This window comes from Melanotaenia boesemani, chromosome 6 (assembly GCF_017639745.1).
Source record: "Melanotaenia boesemani isolate fMelBoe1 chromosome 6, fMelBoe1.pri, whole genome shotgun sequence".
Taxonomy (NCBI): domain Eukaryota; kingdom Metazoa; phylum Chordata; class Actinopteri; order Atheriniformes; family Melanotaeniidae; genus Melanotaenia; species Melanotaenia boesemani.
This window is the reverse complement of record NC_055687.1, coordinates 39,425,312-39,438,477: the sequence shown is the minus strand read 5'-3', so window position 1 is coordinate 39,438,477 and position 13,166 is coordinate 39,425,312. Positions and strand designations below refer to the sequence as shown.

The 13,166-nt window shown below is 40.6% G+C and overlaps 1 long non-coding RNA gene across 2 annotated transcripts; it reads right to left on the bottom strand.

Moving 5' to 3' along the window:
- Positions 1 to 11,608: 11,608 nt before the first annotated feature.
- LOC121641585 lies at positions 11,609 to 12,274 on the bottom strand. Of its 2 annotated transcripts, none has more exons than XR_006010727.1 (3): positions 12,201 to 12,274; positions 12,007 to 12,050; positions 11,609 to 11,687 (listed from the first exon to the last, which is right to left on the bottom strand). It is a non-coding gene; the product is annotated as an uncharacterized LOC121641585 (long non-coding RNA). The 2 variants fall into 2 exon arrangements; XR_006010728.1 differs by having other exon boundaries at positions 11,638 to 11,687; positions 12,003 to 12,050.
- Positions 12,275 to 13,166: the final 892 nt, after the last annotated feature.

Sequence of the window (13,166 nt, the reverse complement as noted above, 5' to 3'; positions counted from 1 at the left end):
GAATAGACCGAATTAAAAGTCTAAATGAAATATGCAATCCTATCTGTAGAGAAGCCCATATCTTTCCAGATCCTGAATAATCTCCATCCCATCCCACCGATGAGCAAGGCACAGAGGACACACATATATTAATATGTGAAAATGTACACATTTGAAGTGACATACAATGAATCGATCTTCTTTGTAGCGCAGGCTCGTGGTCAAAATCAGTTGGCTGTTTTATATACGATCTTTGTATCATATGTATTTATTTAGCCAATCAGAGGCGTTTATTTTTTTTTAAATCTTCATGAGCGGGAAAACTTTAGCTTGAGCATAAGCAGAAGAGAGAGAGCAAGAGCGACTGACAGCGAGCGACGAGAGTATCGGAAGAGAATGTCAAAACGTAGGCGCGTGCGACTTCAGGAGTCTGATTCAGAAGATGAAATGGAAATGGTAAGAAGCTTTAATGAGACCCCCAGATCTAGAACTCGGGAGGAGGACCGTCACCGGCGGCTGATTAGTCCTACTCCTGGAGGGAGCCGTGGTGCTAGCCAGAGCTATGCCAACACTTCCACTGGCATAACTTTGGATGATATTTGGACGTAAGTACATTTATTTATTTTTTTTATTGTTTATGATTTGGATGGATTGGTTGGAGTCGAAGGTTCGATGTTTTATGTGTGTTTCTTGGTGTAGTGCTGTTCCAAACCCAGGTTTGGGGAAATAAACTTTGGCAGCCTGCGGGCCACATCCGGCCAAGAATTAGCTTCCATGGTTCTACCAACACTGTTTAAAGGAGCTAGATCTTATATTATAATAACCTTTCTAAGAAAAATTGTTTATACGCTGTATATTATATGGTAAAAGGGGTGAACGATGTGCGGATATATGTTTAACGGCGGTTTTAATTTGAAATGGGCCGAAGTATTAACGGCATTTTTGGGTTGCTATGGCAACATCAGTGTTTTTAAATGTGCCTCAAGGCACATTATTTGGCCAATTTCAACAATTTTGGTATCAAAATGTTCAGCTTGTTCAGGACATTTGGGCTATGACTTTTGGCATGTCGCAATGTTATACTTTATTTTATATGAATTTTTGAAATATGACATTTTGCCATACACATGAATGGGAAATCACTTCAGCTCATTCGAAAAACTTCACCTTCTTTCAACTCCTACTACTTCCACATACTTTCAGCTAGAAACACCATTCAAACTTTAAACAACTCACAAAGGCTTGGGCTATTTCCACATGACTCCGTTTGACGATGTGTTTTACGGTTTATGATTTATGGCAGTTTAAAAAACCACAACTTTTACAATCTTCACCAAAGTCTCACGCTCTAACACGCTGTAAGTTTTAAGCATGTTCTACTACTCCAAACAAATTCTCATAACTCCTACAATATCCATCGTACACACATAAATTATACATCAAAATGGAGGAAAATATGTTGGCTTCCAGTAGAACCAAGAATGACACAGCTGGGACTTGTACATTTAGAGCTACGCCTCTCCAAGTGAGCAAAAGTCTACTTTTTCCCCCATTGACTTCCATTCAAATCAGAGGCAGGATTCCGGTTCAAAGCGCTTTTTTGCTGTGTTTTAAACTCGCCACCATTTAAATTCTGTTCCACGTAGGGACAAATAAATTACATCCCTGTGTTCCTCAGACCCTCCTGCCGCTCACGGTGAAAGAATTATTTGGATATGTCTTATAGATTTCGGACAGAAGCAGCGAGTTCAGGAGGTGCGCACCAGTGATTCCCCAGTCCGTCTCTCCCTCGTCTCAGTCTGCCTGCTAAGTGAGGGGCCGTTGTCATGACAACTCACTGACTGCTCTCAGCTTTGAGCAGGCAGCTGACCTTTTACCTAATTCATTCAGTCCTATTGATCCAGATTATGGATTTCTCACCTGGTTTTGTCCTCCTAATGAGTCCAGGTATTACTCTCTGTCCTCTTCTCCTGTCTCCTCCTTGTCCTTCTCATTACAACAGGCCACATGTCCTCCTCTAGCTCTCCTCCTGTCTGTCCTCTCATCATGTCCTTTGCTGCTCACTTACATGATGGACTGTGTTTCAGCTGCCAATTCAACTCTGTTTCAGCTCTTTCTGCCTTTTACAATCACTTCTTCAACATTCAACCAGTTCAGCACCTTTAACATTCACTTTCAGCTGTAAATACTTTAACTATTGACTTCAGCTACATGATTACTTCAGCTGGTGCTTCAGCAAGGAGACTTCAGCCATTATCAGTAATGTTGAACTGTCTTAAGCACATTTCAGTTCAACTTTCCACCATTTTAACTACTTTTAAACACCAATTTGTGCTTTAAATTGTTGAACTCTTCATTTCACCTTCATATATACTTCTTCAACAACCATATTTCAGCCCTTTTAAGCCATCTTCAGCAATCTTAACCCCATTTCACTTTAACCTTTCACCCTTTCAACACCTTTTAACTCCACTTTGAGCTTTAAATCCTTCAACTTTTCACTTCAGCTTTATGAACACTTCCTCAAAAAATACTTTTCAGCCTTTTTCAACCATCTTCAGCCATCTTTCAGCATTATAGTACAATCGTTCAGCATGAAAGGCATTCACACTTGCTGTTATGCTAATAACAGCATTTTCTAGTTTATTTTGTAATCATGACTTATTTTTATTGATAATAAATGTGGTCAGTGTTAATCATAGTTTTACACAGTTGAAATTGGATATGTAGACAAAAAAGGTATACATTTTTCTTCTAGTTCCGTCGATATAGAGAAATTGACATAAAATTCAAATTTACGAATAATTATCTGTCTTGCTTTTTCAAAGCACAACCTGCCAGTGGAGATTAAACTTTCATCAACTGTAGACACTTTTAAGTCAAGGTTGAAAACATCTTTCTTCTCATGTGCCTGTTATGTAGCGCAGTGCGCTGTAAAAAGGGGAAGGACTCACGTGCAGATTCCGAGGTTAAATTTAATGATTAACAACAGAAAACTGACAAACAGGCAGGCAGGCAAACAGGACAGGTAATTAACAAGGAACAAAACACAAGGAGAGGCAACAGGAACAGGGAACTAAACAAGGGGCTTCCTAAAAGCCAAACTTAACCCGTAGGGGGAGATAGAACATAGGACTCACGGGGAGGAATAACGAAGCTAAGGGGGAAACAAAAATACAGAAGCCAACTGGCTGAGGGAAGACTGGGTAAAAACCAAACACAACCAGGCAAACGGGCAGAGGGGGAAACTGGGGAGACTAGGGAGGAACACAAGTCACGGGACATAAAACTACAGGCTCACCAGGTAGACGGGGAAACACAGAGGAAGTGGACACGCTGGGAGGTCGAGAGTGAGCCGAGCCAGAGCAGGGAGGAACAACCAGGAGAGTAGACAGGGGCAGGGGCATCACAGGGGGAGCTAGTGGCGAACTTCGAGCGGTCCGGCAGGAGGGCTCGTGGAGACGGGGCAGGAACAGGCAGAAGACATGGAAGTCACAGGCGGAGAAACTAAGGGAGATCGCCAAACTAGGTCCGTACAAAGTGACGGGGAGCAGGGAAAACCAGATTCACACAACGACAGGAACCAAGACTACACAGGCGGGTTAACAGGTACAATGATCCAACAAGAGGTGAAGGGAGAGAGCTGGTTTTATGGCTAGAGTGATTACTGATGAGGTGCAGGTGAGGGAACCGGGAGAGGGAGGACGAACAGGTGGGAGAGATGAAGGATGATTGCAGGGACGGCTCTGGCTCAGCTGTGCTCACAGACACTCCCAACGTGTCACACAGGGGAAACAGACAAGGAAACAAACAGGGAAATCAAAACATAAAGAGAAAACAACCCCAGCGGCCCTAACTGGCCGCAACACAACAGTGCCTATCCATGAAATCTGCATTTTTTTAACTTATCTCAGCATCTTTTTAAGTGAGTTATTCTAATAATGTGATTTTAGTTTATCATACATTTTTTCTCTATATTTTAAAATGTTTTTCTTTTTCTCACCTGTAATGCTTTGAATGTTTTATGTAAGGCACTTTGAACTGTCTTGTATATGAAATGTGCTATGCAAATAAACTTGCTTGCTTGCTTTCTTTTTCAGATTTATGTGTACCTCACACAATGCTGTGATGAGCCTGGCTGCAAAAGTTGATGAAATGAACAAAAACCTTGATTCTTTAAAAGAGATGGTGACCAAAGCACAGACTGATATGCACAGTGAAAACATCAAAGCCAAAATTCCAAAGGCGTTATCGGTAAGTCTGTAACAAAAGTTTGCATAATCACAATACCTGTTATTGTGTCTCTTTTATCTTTCTCACAGAACAGGGTCTGCCTTTTTAGAACCATGCTAGAACCACAGCTTTTTGGAGACAGTATGCTGTTCTCTGCCACACAAGGAGGCACTGAACCTGTCATGACAATAACATATTGAAAAAGTTTTCGAAGGTGGGAAATGTGGAAGTGCTGCGTGTAACTCCATGTAGCAAAGTTATAAACTGCAAAATAAGCGTAGATTAAATGTGAATTTATGGCAGCAAAGTGAATGAAGCTCAATCAATGGATGTTACAAAAAATTTAAAAGTGTTGCTTTTATTCACAATCGACTGTTTTTAATTTCTCGGTTCAGTGAATGAAAGCACAAACAATAACTTTGTAAGTGATGTTATAGTAATTATTGCTCACATTTGAGAATTTATTTCAAGAACAAAATTCTAACTTTTGGCGCATTTAAAGTAGGGGTGGGAATCTTGCAGCAACTCACGATTCGATTCGATTCAGATTCTTAGGGTAACGATTCGACTAAAGGTGAAATTTGAGATTGGGCCTAAGAATCTCTGTTTTAGCGGACTCTTTTCTACAGAGGGGATCCTATACATATTTTAATATAACTTTCTCTGTTTTTCAGCGAGAAGTGAAAAGACTGCACTCTGGTCTGGGGGAGGAGATGCATTTCAAAGGAAATGAAAAGTGAGAAAAATAATTGCTTAAAAGTCTGTGTAGTAAATAGGCATGGTGGTCCATAATGTAACAGTCTTGCTTTACAGCAAAGTGATCCCAGGTCCCAAGCCTTTCTCTAATTTTACCCTCTGGTGTCCCCTGTCACCAAAAACATGCACAGTATGGTAATCCTTTGGCAGGTGATTCTGATCATGATCCTGGCTCAACAATTGGAAATGGGAACTGGGAGCTGTACAGCAGCTGATTGTGCTGTGGGTTGTATACAAATAGGTTGCCACCATCGTAACTTTTATTTATTTATTTTGGGAACACTGCACTGGCACAGCGGCATCAAAGGTTGCGTCAAGTGGAGAGGACAAATTTCTGTATGGGGATAACAAAGTAAACACACATATTCAAGGAAACAAGTTATACTATGATGTAGTAGTCAGTAGTACTCAGTCATCCAGATGCATGATTCAGAGTTGTAGTGGGGAGATGGGCAGTGAAACAATGGTGTCCATTAAGTACAAGTAAGCATAATTTATATCTATTTGTGTTTTCTGTTTTAGATGAATAATTGTGATTTAAATTGCCATTATTACTCTTGATTATTATCTGCCTTGAATTTAGCCTCGATTTTCATCATAATGAAGATTTGTTTTGCTTTGTCAAAAGATTTTCCTCCGATCACAACATGGCAGTCACTGCTACAATCACACAGGCAATACGGGATCAGCAGGAATTTGAGCCAGAGGAAATACACAGTAAGTCAGCATTTTCAATTTGTTAAAAGTTTGTAAAAACTGGTGTCTCTGGAGAGAGTGTCATCAGTATGGCAAGAGCACAAAACTTACCTGGTGTTTGTTGATGGTTTTGAAAGCCTTACTACACAGTAATCAAATGTTTTTGTTTGTTTGTTTTTCTTGTGTTTTTTTAGGAGCATGCAGCCGTTACTATGAACACTGCAAGAGAGACCATAAACTGGTTGAAGAAAATAAAATAAAAGAGGACAGGAGAGGCAAAGCCCTGAACAACAGGAGACATAGGGTAAGGTCATAACTTAAGCTGAATTATGTCCTGAGGGGTGTTCCAGAAACCATGGTAACTAACTCTAAACAAACTGCTCGCTGGCAGGTTTCTTGAAGAAATACAGAGTTTCTACCTGTCTCTTCCCATACAGAGAAATCTGTGGGATATGGATTGCCCATTTATTTATGTTCAAAATTAACTGCTGAAATACAGCGATTTTCAGATGATTTACATAGGCCTGTATGTGACTAGAAATTTCCTCCATTACTCTGATTCTAAAGTTGATACCTTTAAATGATCATACACATCATAATTAAAAAGGATAAATATTTTTTTGAGGATTTGTTCCACTGCACAGACAGTGTCGCCAGATGTCCAAAAATAAACTCCCCATGCTGAAAAAATGCGTTTTTCAGATTTTTGCTCTTGGGGCTGGTGTCACAAGTCTAGAGTGCCCTCTTGTGGCATTATGGATGTCAATGTTTGTTCCTGGTTCATGTCAGTCTGTATATTATTTTGATATATTTAAGTTGCACCTGATTAAGTTGTAGAAGCAGCCAAACTTTGAAAATGTGTGCCTTTAGTCAGAAAATACGGTTATTGCATTAATGCAAATGCACATGCAATACAATCATTTACTCACACACAGTGTTGGTGTAACTTGAACTCCTTTGGGAGAGATTTAGATCCACTCATGATCATACATTGTACATCCAATGTAATGGGAGTGAACGGGGCCAGCTTGCGCAGAATCTAAATACAGCAATTTCTGCCACAAAACTCCTTAATTTCACCAATGTGTTGTTATGAATCGCTGGTCCCCCTGGGAACTCGACTTAAGATGCGCTGGCCTCCCAGGGACTCAGCAACAACAGCCAGGTCTGCACCACCACAGATGGCATCAGTAAGATTAGCCTTATTAAATATAAATAAAAGCTGACTAATTGTACACTTTTTATTACTAAAATGTAATACTGGAAGAATGTCATAGACTTGGCCAAATAATTTTTAGTTTTAGGCCTGCAGGGATCTGTTGGCATTTTTTTTAAAAGTTTTTCTGAGGTTTAAGTTTATATCGATATCAGAATTATATCGTATCGAGTAAAATGAAAAAATATATCGTGATAAAAGTTTTAGACATATCGTCCAGCCCTAATTGCCACAAAAACGCAACTCCAAGCTGCTTCGAGTACACAGAGGGATCGGACCAGAGATTCATAACAACACATTGGTGAAATTAAGGAGTTTTGTGGCGGAAAATGCCATGTTTAGAGGCTGCGCGAGCTGGCCCCGTTCAATCCCGTTATATTGGATGTATGCTGATTGCGAGTGGATCTCAATATCTCCCGAATGATCGTATTTCATGCTAGAAGATAGGTCTTGAAAAATAATGATCTTCCCCTTTTAAGAGTGTGGATATACCAATTCTACAAATTTAATATTGTTGTGATCCAGTCAGTTCATTTGTCATTTTACAAAATTTGACTTGCATTTTTTTTTTACCAGCTGCTTAATCAACGCAAGGAGGTGGCCAGGAATTTGCTGTCAAAAGATGATCTGACCTACCTGGAGGGTGCGGTGGCAGCCCTCATGAGTGATGAGGAGACTGACATGGAGGACACTATGGCCTGGAAAGTCAGCTCACCAAGTTGGCGGGCTGACAAACTAACTCGCATATTGCATCAATGCCAAAATGCCATAGAAGAAAAGTATGGGCACTCAAGGATGGCACATCGGAGAACAACCAGTGGTGTTGCCAGCCAGAGGCAGGCCCCAAAGGGGATTAACCCCATTTATATGAAATAATGAATACATTAAATGTCACAAGGTGAAATGAGCAGGTGCTGCCAGAAACTGTACTGTTTCCCTCTTGTTTGGGTTTAGTGTGTCTTATTGGTTTTTGCATGGTTTTTAACTGTTTTAACTTCGCTAATGGGAGTTTTCATAAACTGATTGGCAGCACCTGCAGAAGGACTCCTCCCCTTCTGATGAGGAACAGCTTGCATTTAAGCCAGTGTGCGGGCAGCAAGAAGGAAAGAACTGAGACAGATGACAGCCGAAGAAGGAGCAGCACTGCGGAAGGGGTGCCGACCTCCTGCACTAAATATCATGACGATGATGAGGATGACTGACACGAGCACGACGGCGATCCGGGTGCCACAGCCAGGCGGATGGGGCAGTGGTGAGCAGGACGGCGGCGGCCAAGAGGCCTATCGTGGGCTGCTCATTAAAAGGGGCTCGGCGCCACGTCCCGGCAGCCTCTCCCTCAGTGGCTTCCTCTCTTTTCCAGGGCTGGGTCAGCCGCCCCTCCAGACGGCCGCCTCCTGGGCCATAGGCCGTCCCCCAGGAATCGCCGCTTACAGGTTCCGGCAGCCGCACTTCTCGGTGGCTGCCGGCCTGGGCCATAGGCCTCCTCTTGGCCACCGCCGTCCTGCTCACCACCACCCCGTCCGCCTGGCTGTGGCACCTGCATCGCCGTCGTGCTCGTGCCAGTCATCATCATCCTCAGGATCTTTACCATCATCACGTTCATCATCATCAGCGGGTGGCCAGCCGAGAGTCCATGCAGGAGGTCGGCACCCCTTCCGCAGTGCTGCTCCTTCTTCGGCTGTCATCTGTCTCAGTTCTTTCCTTCCTGCTGCCCGCACACTGGCTTAAATGCAAGCTGTTCCTCATCAGAAGGGGAGGAGTCCTTCCGCAGGTGCTGCCAATCAGTTTATGAAAACTCCCACTAATTAAAAACATACAAAAACCAATAAAAAAAACACACTAAAACCAAGCTAGTGGGAAACAGTCCTGGCAGTACCTGCTCATTTCACCTTGTGACATATGGATGCAGTTAAGTTTTGAGGGTGAATAAATGTTTATTGTTTTTGATTTATTTTATCACCCCCAACAGTTCACTGAGTTTTAGTCAATTGTGAATTTAGCATTAAATAAAGATGCTATTAAATATTTTTGTGTTAAATGTCAAAATTCTTCTTATAAGAAATATTCTACATGCTAATAATACAAATAAATGTTAATCTTCTATATAAAGAGATTCCAAAAAGGATCTTTTAAGCATTTGAGTTAGGGATAGTTCCATATAAGCTACTATAGGAATATATCCATACATCTTCAGAAGATCAATAAAGTACACAGAAGATAAATGCGATCTTTTTAAAATTTCGGGTGTGTATGTTTACAGTACACTAAAGAGGTCAGTATAATATGCAAGGGGATAATGAGATCTGTAAAGAATTTGGGATTGGGATATATTTGTATACCATAGAGATGAATGTGAGATCCATCTCTAATATCCAAGGAGATAATGAATGGGATCTCTAAAGAATCCGTGGTTCGGATATTTCCGTATACTAAAGAGATAAGTATACGGCGATCTTTAGAAGATCCTTATAATATCCAAGGAGATAATGAATGGGATCTCTAAAGAATCCGTGGTTCGGATATTTTCGTATACTACAGAAATAAGTATACGGCGATCTTTAGAAGATCCTTATAATATCCAAGGAGATAATGAATGGGATCTCCAAAGAATCCGTGGTTCGGATATTTCCGTATACTAAAGAGATAAGTATACGGCGATCTTTAGAAGATCCTTATAATATCCAAGGAGATAATGAATGGGATCTCCAAAGAATCCGTGGTTCGGATATTTCCGTATACTACAAGGATAAATATCCGGAATCAGGATATTGACGTATACAAAAGTGGTCCGGATACGGGAATATCCGCGATTTGCATACTCCAGAAATACGTCTTGTATATCTCCGGATATACTTCGTATTTGTGACAAATGCGGAAAAATGCGATCTCATATCTTCCCGGATTTTCAAGCCTTTCGTCCAGTGACTGTTTCTCCTCCTCCTCCTCCTTTTCTTACTGTTTCTCCTCCTCTTACTATTCATTCTCCTCTTGCTCCTTTTCCTCCTTCTACTATTTCCTCTTTTATCACTCCTCTTCCTTCTCCTGCTCCCACCACCTCCTCCTCCTCCTTTTCTTACTATCCCCCCCCCCCCCCCCCCCCTCTCCTCCTCAGGTAGGTGCTGACAGTGAGGAACAGGTGAGAGTGGAGGGAACGGACAGATGTTCATTCTACTTTATCCATAAAGATGCTGATCAATGATGAAGATTTCACAACAACTGGAGCTAAATTCATTAAAATAAATCAATAAGCACATCGCTTCACCAGCGCTGAGGAGGCGGAAAACTTCATTAACAGACACAGTCAAAACGGGTGAACGACTTCGAATATTCGTCCGAATATTTTCGACTGGGGCTATTGCAGTATGGTTATTTTCTTTTTATGGTTACAAAATGTATTAGAATTATAAGTTGGAATATAAAGGGGTGTGGAAGTCCTGCTAAGAGAGGGAAGATAATGGCGTATCTTAAGCATCACAAAGCAGATATTGCATTCATTCAAGAGTCTCGTTTCGGCGCAGAAGAAGCTATGAAATTGAAATTTGGATGGGTGGGGCCTGTTTTTCATAGCTCCTTCTCCAGCAGACGTAATGGGGTAACTATATTGATACACAAGAATCTCAACTTTACTTTAATTAAACAAATGAAAGATAGTGAGGGTAGAATGATTTGTCTTCAGGCCAACATAAATGGTGCAACCCAGTCTCACTCTAAATCGTGTAATACCTACGTTTGTCCACAGGGAAAACGTAGGTATTTCACAAAAAGGGCTCTGAAATTGTAACATGGTTACGTTTCATTTTCTTAGCCATTTCTATGGGCGTACTTTGGGTCACGTGACTGCCGAGTTTCTACCCGGCGTGAACTAAAAACATGGCGGACATCCCTTCTAATTTTGTTGGAAAATGCTATATTTTAAGATCGATTGTGGTTTTAGCCTCGTTTTGATAGCTTTTCTAGCGACAAATGAACACTTTGTTTTTTCATAGTATCCATTCGGTTTATTTACACAATTAGTAGTTTTTTCGTTTCGCTGTGCAATCCTTCAACGAAATTGTAGGAATACTACGTTTCGGATTGTTGCTACAGTGGTTGCTACGGACGCTATTAACAACAAACCGGAAGAAATGTAAATGGTGCGTCAAAGACTGAGTTCCTCTTCAACCTGGTTACATTTAACCACAAATCTGCTTAAGCTACTATCCATTAAATAATTTGAAAAAGATGGCTATTAAAAAAAAAAAAAAATTAAACAAATCAAAGTATTTAGCCACAATACAAACTATAGAGTTTTAGAATCTTTGTATTATATTTACACACTATTAATACATAGTTTGTCATTTGATTTAATGAGCCAAATCTTTTAAGACAGGTTTCATTAGACCAATAAACTACGTTCCCATACAACACATTCATTTATGCCTAATTTGTCTTTATATATTATACTGGTAGGTCTATGTAATTCATTTTCCTGAATTTTAGCTGTTTATATTTTTATTCATATGTTTGTATTAATACTGCTACAATTTTCTTTTCCTTCTGGGGTAGATCAATCATTCAATCTTCCTATTTGCTAGTATGAATGCATGTATTGCAGTACAACATCTGGATCACACCTTTTCAAATGTTTTTATTTTATTACAAAAGATTACAAGACCCACCATCAACACCAACAATAATAATAATGGATAATAAATTAACAAAATATTATAAAAAAGGAACAGGATAGCAGCCCACAGAATACTGAAGGTAGCTGTTTTAGTTCTTTGTATTCTCCTTTGCCACCCACTGTGGAGGCCACGTCTTCCCACTGCAATAAATGTAAAGAAGATTCAATGACAACATGACAGTAAAAGACACTGAGCTGCAGTGGGCTTCAGTTTGTAGCTCATATTCACTTTAACATGCTCACAGTTATGACTAATTTGCTCACAGTCTTATGGTGATGATTTCACTGAGGTTTTTATATACACTCAAGCTATAAATGCAATTTAAAATAAGTTTATACAAATAAACAGCACAGAAGCATTTAACAATAAATACCTTACAACTTCCATTGCATGAATAATAAAAGTTTCAATTTAAAGACTATTTTTTTCTAAAATTAAAAGAAGGGAAATCATACATACCACATGGAACATGGTTCCCACTCCACCAGCTCTATTTGTTTCCCCTGAAAAATATTTTAAAATGTTTACTGCTATAAGCAATCACACTGTCAGAGGACTTTAGAGCTGTGGTGCATTAAAATCCACTAAATACATTCAGACTAAAGGTATATATTCACATTACATTTTTACTTTAAATAATAACAAAGGAGAACCTTCTGGATTTTTGTCTTTAAAACTTGCTTCACCGGGTAATACTCGTCCTTTCCCCCGACGATATGGCTGCAATCTGAAAGAACAAAAAGTGTCACGGTGGTTGCCTATAGTCGGGATCTCCCAGCTGTCCCTGAAGGCATCCTTCCTCCAGTGCGCTCCTGATTATTGATGCGCTCCACCTGCGCTGCGTGCTTTATATACCAGTGCACAACACCACTCCTTTGCCAGATCGTCTTGGTTAAGTCCCTGCACGTTTCCAGCCCTGATTTCTGCCTGCCTGCCTGTTTTTGATCTCCGACCCGTTTCTGACCTGGATATCCGGATTTTTTTTTGCCTGTCCCCTGTCTGGTAACTCTGATCTTTCTGTTATTTGACCCAGCTGATAATCTGACCCTTGGACTGTCTGGATTTGGATTTTGGATTTGGATGTGGATTTGGATCTTGGATTAACGCAACCTGTTTCTCTCTCCCTTCCGCTGGAGGAACCATCCGGACCCCCTCCCCTTCTTTGAACATATACCCAACTCAAAGTCTCAGTTTAACCATTATCTTCCCTTGCTAACCCATCCTGTTTCAGCAGCCCCGACAGACGCAGCGGATCTCCTCACTGTTATTGCAGTACAGGAATTCTGCCGGCTCGCTCCAATTTCTCCCGCCGGTACGTAATCATCTGTATTCATAAATCCCCATTTTGTCACCTGTTCTCACCTTGGCTCTCCTATTCCCGCAGGCTAGCGGGCTACGAGACCGGACCCTGTTTTTCCTGGAAACCACTCACTATTATTCAATAAACCTGTTTTCAATCCAATCCTCTGTCCTGATACTGTTTACGGTCCAGTTTGCTAAATCCATCACAAAAAAGTGTACACTTTTTTTTTTTTTTTTTTTTTTTTAAAACATTTGTTATAGAACTGCCAGGGGTGCACAGAAAGAAAATTATACTTTTGGTCTTCCAACAAAATACA